At 36.6% G+C, this 13,242-nt stretch overlaps 2 long non-coding RNA genes across 3 annotated transcripts; one reads left to right on the top strand and one right to left on the bottom strand.

Moving 5' to 3' along the window:
* Positions 1 to 2,106: 2,106 nt before the first annotated feature.
* Positions 2,107 to 5,697, bottom strand: LOC136834856 (uncharacterized). The gene is made up of 4 exons (XR_010851899.1): positions 5,525 to 5,697; positions 4,939 to 5,034; positions 4,502 to 4,643; positions 2,107 to 2,661 (listed from the first exon to the last, which is right to left on the bottom strand). It is a non-coding gene; the product is annotated as an uncharacterized lncRNA (long non-coding RNA).
* A 2,168-nt stretch (positions 5,698 to 7,865) lies between these two features.
* LOC136834522 (uncharacterized) lies at positions 7,866 to 12,131 on the top strand. Of its 2 annotated transcripts, none has more exons than XR_010851836.1 (3): positions 7,866 to 8,407; positions 9,418 to 9,613; positions 11,700 to 12,131. It is a non-coding gene; the product is annotated as an uncharacterized lncRNA (long non-coding RNA). The 2 variants fall into 2 exon arrangements; XR_010851837.1 differs by having other exon boundaries at positions 7,867 to 8,407; positions 9,425 to 9,613.
* The last annotated feature ends 1,111 nt before the right edge of the window (positions 12,132 to 13,242 follow it).

Below are 13,242 nucleotides of genomic sequence, written 5' to 3'. Positions count from 1 at the left end.
CCGGTTGTCTAATTAAATTTCGAGAATCTCTCTCTTCTCTCTCTCTCTCTCTCTCTCTCTCTCTCTCTCACCCTGTCTGTCTGTCTCTCTCTTTTTATCTTTGTCTCTTTCTCTTTTCTTTCTCCCTCTCTTTCTCTCTCTTTTTTTTTCTCTCTCATTCTCTCTAACTCACTCCATTTCTTTCTTTCGTTCTATCTCTCTCTCCCTCTCTTCCCCCTCTCTCTCTCACCATCTCTCTCTCTTTCACTCCCTTTCTTTCATTCTATCTCTCCCCGCTTTCTCTCTCCCTCTCTCTCTCTCCGCGATGGCTCCGAGTTTATGGGCAGACAGCCACCGATGTACCAGAGAGACCGTGTTTACGCCACCAGCTGATTCTTCTTCATCTTGTTTTTCGTAGGAATCCTACAAGGGGACCAGCTGAGAAAATCGCCTCTTGCTCGAGGAATGTTTTTATCCTTCCTATTCTTCTTCTCTCTCTCTCTTCTACGAAATTGTACGAGAAGATCAGCTGATCAGCTGGCAACGTTAGATCTGTCATTCAGAAAAAGGGGTTTTTGCTGAAGACTGATTGAGGTGGTTTGTCTTTCTGGAAAGGCTCAATGTTACCCATTTTAAACACTCACTCTCGTCTGCTCTCCCTTCCATGCGAAATTGCTCTCTCTTTTTTATGGTAATGTCACCGGGTATTCAAATGGCACCAGACTTAAACCTTTCAATTATCATAATCGCGTTGCTGAATCTGCTTTTAATGAATTAGATGTTCCCTCTGCCAATGCCATGAATTAATTCGTGTACCCTTAGAGAGAGAGAGAGAGAGAGAGAGAGAGAGAGAGAGAGAGAGAGAAAGGGGGAGGGGTTAGGTTAAGTGACATGCTTCCGCAATGACAGCCAACGTAATTTGCATAATTATTTAACTAGCCGATTTTTAATTTTCGTTGAAATACATGAATATGAAGCGATACAGCTAACCACAGAGAGAGAGAGAGAGAGAGAGAGAGAGAGAGAGAGAGAGAGAGAGCGTGGGACACGAAAATAAAATACTATATAAAGTCTAGACTTGTATAAACTGTCTAGACTTGCCTTAACTATGAAAACCGGTCAAATAAATGTTTTGTACCTCTTAGAAATTTTTCACAGAACTGCATTTAGCAAACAACTCACTCCCGTTTTTATTTACGTATTAATAAAAAGTCAGGGAAACTAAACTAGTTTAGAATTTGTATTACAATGTTGAGCAGTTAGAACCTACATATATCATGCTTAGACGCAATGCATTACAATACTAAATCACTTCATCTTTGACTCTTCTCTATATTCTACGGCCTGCTGCAGCGACTTTAATAATCCCCATATTTTTTGGAAGCTTTCATTTAAAGCTAATGGTCCCTGTATGCGCGTTCCATGTGAATAAGGTTCATCTTCTGAACTAGAAACACCATTCGTTTACTTTGGAGTCTAGTTATACACAAACTGTGTTCAATGTATTTTGCATAAAATTGTTTTAATTTGCATTCAGCTTAAAACCTTCACACCAGTCCCTAAGTCTTCCTACGTGTCTCTCGATAAACATCACTTTCCCATCTGAACTCCGATAATCTCGCTTGAAGCTATAAATACAAGGTAAGTTCCACAAGTAAAATAGCTTTGGCATGTTATGAACGCCCTGCGGTACACCGCTTATCATAAATGAACAACGCTCACTGAGCAAGACCAGCTTTAACCACCCAATAGCCAATTACCAGTAATAAATTCAGGTACTCAAGATATGACTTAAGTTCATTGCGTAACATTACTGGCTGTTGTTACCTTGAATTTATAAAGTATTTTAACCTTATACATCATGTTTACCTTTAAGTTGTGAGAGTAAGTACTGGACATTAAGTTACTAATACTCAATAGTTTTTACTTTATTTCAAAAGAATTGATGATCAGAAACTTTCATTCACATACCGTCAGGTGAATTAACCAATATATTTGTTAACAGCTTTCAAAATACGAGATCCCAATCTTTGCCAAACTAAAACAATAAGGTCAAATTTTATTTTGTGAAAACAGCTGAATTAATTAGTTTCAATGTAGTTTCTAGGTGAAGAGTAAAACACCAAAACTATTTGATAATAGTATTCAAGTGAATTGTACATATGGAGTGACGAACCAAGTCAACTTTTGATCAGTAAATGTTTGAAATTTAAAATAACTAATGTCTTAATATTTGCTGTAGCTTTTCATTTCACCATTAGTAAGGAAGCTAACTCAAGAGCTACAGTAAAAAAAAAATTGGTGAAGGTAAAACTTTCACAAGAAGGAAAGCAATATTTTAAAAGGTTAAAAAAAATGAAAATTGGCTGTTGGAAAATTAAACTATCGAGGTAATTAATATCTTAATATTGGCTGTAGATTTTCATTTGACAATTAGTAAGGAAGCTTACTTAAGAGCCACAAATTATTGAAGGCAAAACTTTTACAATAACGAAAGCAATGTTTTAAAATCTTGTTGAAGTGTCAACAGCTACTTCACGGAGGGAGCTTCAGAAAGATCATTTATGGCCGTTTCCAGTCCTGCTTCTTACTTGCTTCAATACTTACTACTTTGAAGCTCCGGATGTTGCATTAAATCTTAGGTATTCCGTGTAATTTATACTGATCACCGGTAGACCAATCCTACAATGGGGAAAAAGTGGAAAAAAATAACACTTGGATATCTTGAAAAAAAAAAAATTTGGCAAAGTACAAACACTGATCATGAAGTATTTCCACAGGCACAGAATATTTACACAATTTTTAGAGCCTTGCACCACGGCTACCAAGAGCCGAGAATCCCTGATAGCAGGGTCACCAGTAAATGGCAGAAATAATTACCAAGGAAACCAAAATTCGGTAGAAGTTTCTACCACCTGGAAGCACCAAACACCTTCAGCAGGTTAAGGATGGCTTGAACACTAAAAACTTAGTATCCTGGGGTACAAACCAATGGTAGTAATCTGGTATTAAGATACGCCAGCACAAAAAATTGATCAGGTGCACCGGTTTACAGAACTGAATTGGTCAAGGCTAACAGTATATGGTAGCCAAATACACCAGCACTTTTAAGTTGCCTGGGAGTGCAAACACGAGGTAGGAAATTGGCATAGGCTACCAGCCTGAGAGAAACTAGGCTGGCTAGGTCTGCTGAGCAACAAAGAGGGGGTTAGCCGTCTAAAACTTAAGCAAAGGCCTATTGAAACCTTATACTAGAGATTATCAGGCCTAAAACTGAAAACTTTATATCAGCCTAGTTTTGTTCACTGCATTAACACCATACCTAAGAGAATGGCTCATTCTCTCCTTAGCATAGACAAGAGACGCTCATTGTATTAGTACCATAACTAAGATTTCTTAGCTCAGTGTAATCGTACCATAACTAAGTTTGGCTTATTGTTAGTACCATTACTAAGAAACTAGTAATTGTATTAGAGCTAATGTTAAGCAAAAGTTAAGCATATGGCAAATTTAATCAATTTTTCAATACCCTAAAAGTTATGACAACCAGTTACATTTAGCTTTATCAAGTTATATTTTACGTTATTTTTCAAAGACGCAATATTTTTACTCTTGTCACTAGGAATTAAGTAGTTACATTAACAGTTATTAATAATGCAAAATATAGTTAATATAGTTATAGTTATTCTTAATTTTCGGAAGTTTACGCTCTTTCAAGTTGAGAAAATTAAAATATGAATTCAGAAATTTAAATTTAAAGTCTGAAATGATCTGAGAAAAAATTTGATACGAGCTTAAGTGGACTTAAATTTCGATATCGCTATTAGCATACAAAAACTAATTTTAAATTTACGTTGAAGCATAAACTAGAACCTAAATTAGCAGCTTACATTATCTTAATTTAAAAGAAATTTCAGTCAAAATTCATTAACTTTAAAATTTCAGCCATTACACTCAACACCTGAAAATTTGAAACCCCTCCGTGAACCTGCCCGTAGGTCCTAAGACCTACGGGCAGGACACATGGGAAGGGCCCTCCACCCCTACAGGGGCGCCGCCCTCTAGGGGTGGAGGTAAAAAAAAAAGAAACACTTTGGATAAACATGACTAATTTAAAGTTAATTACAAGCCCTCTTCCTAATCAGGACAAAATCTGAATCTTTAGACCTGACCTGGAGAGTTACTTATCTGTAGTACTACAAATCTGAATTATTCGACCTAACCTGGGGAATTACCTAACTCTACAAATTTGAATCTTTAGACCCAACCTGGATTGTTACTTAACCATAGTACAACCAATTTGAATCTTTAGACCTAAGCTGGGGAGTTAACTTTACTACAAATCTGATTCATTAGACCTAACCTGGAAAGCTACTTAACCAGAGTAAAATTTGAATAGTTAGACCTAAGCTGGGACGTTAGCTATACTACAACAAATCTGATTCATTAGACCTAACCAGGAAAGTTACTTAAGGAAAGTTAGTTAACCGTAGTATAACAAATTTGAACCGTTAGACCTAACCTGTAGAGTAACTTATCCCAGTTACGTAAGAGTAGTAAAGGCAGTTCGTCTCTGGTTCCAATTGTCGAAAAAGGATTTTAGTCTTAGAGCTTCAGTGAAGTTACCATGGCTTCAGAACGTTTATGCTTCAGTCCACGAACTTCTGAAAGTTAAATAATTACAATAATACTACGTTAAGATACCAGGGTGATCTGCTGTCAATCATGTGAACCACTGAAAGATAACCAAACACATTGAAAAGTTTAAAAAAAGAATATCTTGAAATAATCTTTGAATATAAGTTTAGTTGTTCTACGTTAAATAGTGGAAGTTGGTCTGGTCACGATTAAGCGAGTTACTAAGCTTATAGCCAGACAATTTGAAACGTAAGAACTAGTTATTTGAAAAATGAAATCATTTACCAGTTCTACATTAACCTAAACAAATTCAAAACTTGCCTATTCTGAACTCCAGTAATCTCCGGTTATAAGAGGAAACCACTAATAACAGCGTTGACAAGTTATATTATTCGTTATACTTGACAGAACCTGAAACTGGAAAAAAATATAATATATACGAAGGATGCTAGACACATTACGACTAAATATGATTCCGTAGTTACTATCAAAACACGAAAACTTAATGGAGGGCCAATTGCTAAAAAATGAGAAATCAAGATAATAATCCGAGAAGTCCATAAAACGGGGTCTGTTTGGTAGGTTAGCGTACCATATTAATGAAACAAATACAGCGAAGTACTGAAAAAAAATGAAAGTAAGTTAAAGACAAAATAATGCAGAAAAAGTACCCAAGTATAATTACAAAATGACTCGTTACGAACGTCAAAACTCATCATTCACTGAACAGCTTAAAATCACGAGAATCACAACCTTATAAAACGGTTTTATAAGACATTAGCAAAATACTACTAAAGACATACTATAAAACTTTAAAAACCAAGTTATACTGAAAGTTGTCACCCAAATTTGTCCAATTAGCCACTTATTTCACACTAAACAATACTGGATACAATTATAGGCCTACCTCGCCGAAGACAGTTCAGGTTCCATCCTTCAATACGTACACGTCGAGCGAACGCCAGATTAGGCCTATATCGTCACCAAGAAACCGCGAAACAATATTTCAGTCTCAAGATCAAACCACACAAAACAATAATAAACTCCTTCGAAAACGAAGCGACAATTGAAAGAGAACGAAGTGTTTTTACCCGGAAGACGGTTATCGATGACGTCACGTCAGTCCACAAGGACAATTTATGCAGTATTTAAAGGCAAGGATGTTTTTAGAGTTTTAGACCAATGACAAATATGTTTCTAGTTTTTTTTTTTTTTTTTTAAAGGAAACTAAAGACAACTTGTTTGTGCGTAAGCAGTGTCCATTTACTTTTGCATACTGGTAAATCTAGATTTTTTGCTAAAATTGGCTTGTGTAAGTCATAACTGAATTGATTTTCGATTAATTTTCTTATGTAAGATTGAGAGGAATGTAATTTTTTTATAGTCTTTCGCTGTGAGAAATGCGAGTTATCAATGAAGCTTATATATATATATATATATATATATATATATATATATATATATATATATATATATATATATATGTATGTATCATCCATCCATAAGACATTTTTTTTCATATTTTTCATAAATCAAAAGTGAACTAGTCACCAGAAGTCTAGAATGCTAACTTAACGAGATAAGAGAGAGGGAGAGAAAGAGAGAGCCTGAGATCTTTTGCATTCATCCTGTGAGTCCCCGAGTGCATGAGAGAGAGAGAGAGAGAGAGAGAGAGAGAGAGAGAGAGAGAGAGAGAGAGAGAGAGAGATTGAAGATGATCGGTTCCTGGGACAAAGGCGTCGGTTCTTGTCAGCGGCGGCCATTCGTCTTTTGAAAACGAGAATAGCCCAGATAAAGTTGCACGGTTAGCTGCATCGGCCTAGTCCATCTTCCTCCACTTCTCTTTCTTCTTCTTCTTCTTTATTCAAAGATGAGAGGAGGTCTTTGGAGTGTCTGTGGCTATCACAAAGACTTATTATTATTATTATTATTATTATTATTATTATTATTATTATTATTATTATTATTATAACTCCAAGCTCAGCACAACGGCTTCAGAGGGGCATGGCGGGAGGAGGAGGAAGTTGAGCACTTAGGCTCAAACTATAGTGCTCATGGCGATACTAAAGTCACTATTCATTCTCTTCCCGAGTTTCGACATTGAGTGAACTTAAGAAGTTCGTAGAATGAAGTAGGAAAATGCCACGAGGCTACCTGTATCACTGAAACCCCTTTCCAACCGCTGCTGTAGGTCTTTCGTTTTGACATCTGACATCCAAATACCTAGACCTAGGAATGTCTTGCTTCCAATATATATATATATATATATATATATATATATATATATATATATATATATATATATATATATACATATATATATAGATAGATAGATACGTGTGTGTGTGTTCTATATACTACAGGAACTGCGCTTAGGGACATTTGATTCCCCAGGGACTAGTACTAAACATGACGAAACTGCGTGGGGCTAGTACTAAACACGGCGAAACATTGACTCACCTACGCTGTTCTGCCGTGGTTAGTACTAGCCCCTGGGGGTCAATTGTACTTCGCTGTGTTTAGTACTAGCCCCTTGGGGATCAAATGTCTCTTGAGTGCATTTCGCCATCTGCCTGAAATTTCAGGCAGTTAGTGAAATGCCTGGTTTCGCTATCTGCCTGTATAAGATATATACGTGAATGCGTGTTGTTGCTATAAAGTATATTTATACCCTGTGTACTACCACTTAAACTAAAGCGCTTATAAATGTCTAATTTAAAAGTTCACATCCTAATTCAGCAGTTCTAGCGAAAACAATTTAATATTAGTTCGACCAAAAATACACCCCATACTATCATTCCAAAACACCCAAAGCCACCTTGCATTATCCTTCTACAACTGTTTCTCCTAAGTATATCCACCCCTGAAACGCTTATGACAATGATTCGCTCATTTTTGAATATTAATATTAATGTTAAAACTGCAAAACATCCATACAGGTTTACGGTCTCTTATCAGTAATTCTACACAAGTTAAAGTATACCTTAGTTTAACCAGACCACTGAGCTGGTTAACAGCTCTCCTAGGGCTGGCCCGAAGGATTAGACATATATTACGTGGCTAAGAACCAGTTGGTTATACCTAGCAACGGGACCTGCAGCTTATTGTGGAATCCGAGCCACGTTATACCGAGAAATAAATTTCTGTCGCCAGAAATAAATTCTTCTAATTCTTCATTGGCCGGCCGGAGACTTGAACTCGGGACTAGCAGAGTGCTAGCCGAGAACTCTACCGACTCTGCCAATGAGGAACTGCTTCAGGTTAGTGACATACTTCCTTAACACCTACAGTACTCCACTGCGTGACGGACGAATGAAAATTTATTTGATTTTAGCTTTCTGTAAAACAAAACTATTGTGCCAGCTTTGTCTGTCCGTCCGTACTTTATTCTGTCCGCACTTTTTTATGTCCGCCCTCAGATCTTAAAAACTACTGAGGTTACAGGGCTGGAAATTGGTATGTTGGTCACCCACCCTCCAAGACTTGTCCTGTGTCTAAAAAATGAACTTAAAATGAATCTAAAGCAATATCAGATAAGTGTTCCTAATGCACCATTAAGTTTTTGTTTTAAAGTTTCCCTTTAAAGAAAATCCAAGGACGATTTAGTCTCGGGTAAAGATTCCGCCCCTGAATCTGTCGCTGAGTTGTCCTTGGCGGCGAGTCGCCACCCAGAGCTGATTTCTGTTAAAACAACTTGAGTTTCTTTCAGTTGCCTCTTCGCTTTTAGTTGTGTTTTGTTACGTTGGGCGTTCAGGTTTCGCGGGTGATAATCCTCATTTTTGACCAAGGGGTAAGTAGGTTTTATATTATTGATAGTAATGTGAAGTTTTTGGTAAAATGCGAGAGTGGTTTTAAGACTGTTGGTGGCATAGAGGCAACTAGGAGGTAGACGTATTGAGTACTTTTGTTTCGGAGAAATTCTGTAGCTTAAGTTGTGTATGTTTTAAGTTTCTTTTTTTGTTAGGCTGTAGTTCATTACGGTGAATGAGTTTTGGGGGTAATTCAATTTTTATCGTGTAGGTTAGTGACAATGTTTTTATTTGTTGTTTAACAGTATTTGTCGTTTTAGTGTTTAAAGGCTACGCTTTTGTGTACTGGGGTACACTTCCAACTTTGAGTGATCTCGGTTTCAATCACTCGGTGGTAATTCTAAGGCGGCTTTAAGCCCAACCGTAGCTTCCAGTTAAATGGGTTTTGTTCATGGTTTTAGCCTGACGCTAGTCTTCCCTTAAGTGGGTTTTCGTTCGTTGTATTAGCCTCTTAATTTCTAGTTACGCTTGGTTTCTGTGGGTTTATTATTAGCTTTTAACTTTAGTTCATAATTTGGTCTTGTTATTGGTTTAGGCGTAACCTTGTTTTCCCATTAGATGGGTTTTGTTAATGGTTTTAGCCGATAGTAGGCCTAGTTCAAGTACGTGGGGTTCGTCCATGGTTTTAATCAAATCCTAGTTCCAATTGAGTTTTTAAAATTTACTTAACCGTAGGTAGTTTTTTTCGCTCATTAGCCTAAACCTTACACCTCGACTAAATGTCTTTTGATGGCATTAGCCTAACCTTAGTTTCAGAATAAGTTTTTGTTTTTCATGGAAACTAGTTTTCTTATCTATGAATATCTGAATGAAATGATTTCAGTGCAGAAATAAGTGGAGATTTTCAGTTCTCGTATCATAATTGTAATGTAGTTTTGATTCATGGATTTATTGATTTACACTGAAATGGATTTTTTATAACAAGGTATTTAAATTTCCTTTAAATTTTAGGCTTTGGCGATTAGTTTGGCAATCCTAAATACTTTATTAGATTTCAGGAACTTTGAGGATCAGAACTTGGCAAGTTCTGAAGATTTATTTTTCAAGAAACCGTTTTTGTGAGAAATTGACCCCAGTACTACGAAAACTGCATAGCTTCGCTTGGCGACAAGGATAGCTTCGTTTTAACTGCTCTTGTGAAAGCTGAACTACTCAGGTCTGGCCTAATATCAGTTTCACCTATCTAGGTAAGTTTTAATGTTACATTTTTTCGATCCGTCTGTAATTTTCATGTTCAATTTACTATCTCAAATCATAGCTTTTTTTTTTTCCTCCACCGCCTACAGGGGCGGTGCCCCTGTAGGGGCGGAGGGCTCTCCCGATGTGTCTTGTCCGGTAGGTTTTAGGACTTACCGGGCAAGCTCTGGGGAGGGTTGTTAGGGCTTTAACCGTAAACCATAATGAAGCTTTTTCTTTCAGGTGGTTTTAAGTTTTTTTTGGTTAGGGTTAACGTGAGCTTTGGTTAGGGTTAACGTGAGCTTTGGTTAGGGTTAACGTGAGCTTTACTGAAGTAACTTAAATGTATATTAAATGTATAAATGTATTTTAAATGTATTTGGTTAGGGGTTAACGTGAACTTTGGTTAGGGGTTAACGTGAACTTTGGTTAGGGGTTAACGTGAACTTTGGTTAGGGGTTAACGTGAACTTTGGTTAGGGGTTAACGTGAACTTTGGTTAGGGGTTAACGTGAACTTTGGTTAGGGTTAACGTGAACTTTGGTTAGGGTTAACGTGAACTTTGGTTAGGGGTTAACGTGAACTTTGGTTAGGGGTTAACGTGAACTTTGGTTAGGGGTTAACGTGAACTTTGGTTAGGGGTTAACGTGAACTTTGGTTAGGGGTTAACGTGAACTTTGGTTAGGGGTTAACGTGAACTTTGGTTAGGGGTTAACGTGAACTTTGGTTGGGGTTAACGTGAACTTTGGTTAGGGGTTAACGTGAACTTTGGTTAGGGGTTAACGTGAACTTTGGTTAGGGTTAACGTGAACTTTGGTTAGGGGTTAACGTGAACTTTGGTTAGGGGTTAACGTGAACTTTGGTTAGGGGTTAACGTGAACTTTGGTTAGGGGTTAACGTGAACTTTGGTTAGGGGTTAACGTGAACTTTGGTTAGGGGTTAACGTGAGCTTTGGTTAGGGGTTAACGTGAGCTTTGGTTAGGGGTTAACGTGAGCTTTGGTTAGGGGTTAACGTGAGCTTTGGTTAGGGGTTAACGTGAGCTTTGGTTAGGGGTTAACGTGAGCTTTACTAAAGTAACTTAAATGTGTTTGGTTATATTTTTGAATTTTTTATTCTGTTATATACTCTTATCTTTCTAATTTAGTTTTCAAGCTCGCTTAGTATTTACGCTTCGTATTTAACTAAACTGTTTTTAAGTTTATCAAGGGCTGGAGAGATGTCAGTTCTGACGTTCTTTAATGTACAGGTTACGGATAAACTTCGGTTTTTAGTTTAATCTAGTTTCGCTTAGTTATAATTGAATTGAATGGGCGGTTACTTATTTTTTTAATTAGATAAATTCTCAAGACAGTTATGTACATTATTTTTTTGGATTTAGTGAACGTAAATGTTAGTTTGAATTCTTGAGTTGAAAGTAATTGTCAGTAAGGCAGTTATCTCAACTTGAAGCTTAGCACTATTACAGTTTTAGGCCCAGCTGTAAATCTATGCCAGTACAAAAACAGCCGAACCTACTGTATGTAGTATAAATTTGCCAAACAAACCCTTTTTAAGTAATGTATACATAAAGCGAACAAACCTAAGCCTATACGAATGTAAAGCATTCCAGTTTTGTCAGTGATGTTTGGGAGGCTTCATGCCATGTGCATGTCGGCCTAGCTTTGGCAAGCTGTCGGCCTACATGCCTGGTACCACTGGTTACTTGAATACAACGTACTGGTACTCTGGTAGTTTTACTGTACTAGTATTTAACTTGACCTTGCCTGATGCTAGGACTTCATAATTTCTTTTAAGTACATGCTGGTAATTACCTATTGCAAAGGTAGTTTCCCTGGCCACTTTATTAGTACCATAAGCTGGTGCTCGAAACTGGTCATGGGTTTTCTGGTTACTTAACTTTGGTCAAAGGCTTTTAAAAAAAATGGATTTGTGTACTATGATAACGGTATAGGGTGTTTTTTTTTTTTTCCATTTCGTGATTTTAGTTGCTAGGCCAATAAAATTTTCTGTTCAACTGATTTAGTTTTAGTTGGGTAGGCTAATACTGATTCTTGATTGTCCAAAGACCCTTTCTGTCGTGTTTTTTTTTTCTTGCAGGATTTGTCTACTGGTGTTGGGAGATGAGGCTGGAGTTCTATATTGTGAACGCCAACGGTGGTTGCGTTCAACGTAAAATATTTGAAATGGTGAGAGTTGAGCCTCGGAGTTACTTTATAAAATCCCGCAAAGTTTTTGATTTCAAAAACCTTGCAAGCTTGCCAAAAATTATTTAACTGAAAGGTCAAATTCACTATCAGTATAGCATTTCGCAAACTCTTACAGCTTTGCACTGAAAGCCTGTTACTAATTTCAGTTTCCTTTTTTTTTTTTCTCTCCAAATAAATTTGAATAAATAACTTTCATGTTTTGGTGTTGCCTCTATACCCTGGAAATACTGAGATTAAGCTTTTTTTGTATGTATATGGTTTGATTTGAAACTGAAAAACAGCATTTCTATGTAAACCACTGAAGTAATGGAAATTTTAAAAGAATCCTTGTTAACTAGTGGGCATAATAAAGAAATTATTCAAATGTAACTTTGGTCAAAATGGACCTGTTGATATAATAAAACTATTCAAAAGCTGTTCAAAGGTATTATTCTATGGTCAAAATGTACATGTTGGTAAAAACCTATTCAAAGGTAACTAGGGCAATTTATATAGCCAGAATAATAAAGCAAGTTTTTTAAGGTAAATTGAGTAAAACTGTCAGGTCAGTGCTCTGGAAATTGAAATGCTTTTGAGTTTATCATTGCTCCTATTTTATATAGGTAACGATGGCTATTTGATGTACTGTTTATTTTAATCGGGCCGGTAACAAATAGTTACGATATTTTAAAAATAAGAAAAATGCATTTACAACAATGGCTGATCCTCTAGTAATGCAACTTAGACAAACAGTGCAGAATAAGAATTTACTAAAAGTAGAGGCTGGTGACTAAAGAAGCTTTGGAAATATGGAATCTCTAAGGTGCATACTAGCTATGATTCAAGGTATATTTACATCAACCTAGTGGCTGGTGTTAGAAACATAGTATTTAAAATAAAGTCCCAGCGATTCGCCTTTGACGTATTTGCTATAATTCTATCTTCTATTCAGCTAGAACTCGTTCAGGTTAGAGGGAGAAATACTATCGGGTAACTGATTACCACCCGAAAGTAAAAATTAGGGTAATTGATTGCCAGTCTTTGACTTCAGTGAAAATCTTAAATACTGCCATTGACAAGGCTAGGAATTATTTAACATTTAACAGTAAGATTTTTTTTTTCTGGTTGCATGTCTGAAATTAATCCTAACTGTAGTGGGGGGGTCTTAATTGCTGGTTTTAGGTCTGCGGATGAAGTTGGCTTTAGCCTAGAACTGTATATTGCAGTTTTTGATGAATGGGCGTTCTCTAAATCCTCGTCTTAGGTTTTTATGGCTTAATTTGACGACTGCTCTGCGTAAGCCAGTCATTCAACCTTGGGTTTAAAAGAAGTTGTAATTAGGATTATAGAACAAAACTTCGTTCATTGTTTAAGTCTTTTATTTGATACTGGGTTAGTGCTGCCATGGGCAGCGAAAGTCTCAGGAATGGGTAATAATATAACTACTGATTCAA

Source organism: Macrobrachium rosenbergii, chromosome 54, assembly GCF_040412425.1.
Source record: "Macrobrachium rosenbergii isolate ZJJX-2024 chromosome 54, ASM4041242v1, whole genome shotgun sequence".
Taxonomy (NCBI): Eukaryota; Metazoa; Arthropoda; class Malacostraca; order Decapoda; family Palaemonidae; genus Macrobrachium; species Macrobrachium rosenbergii.
This window is presented reverse-complemented; position numbering and strand designations above follow the sequence as displayed.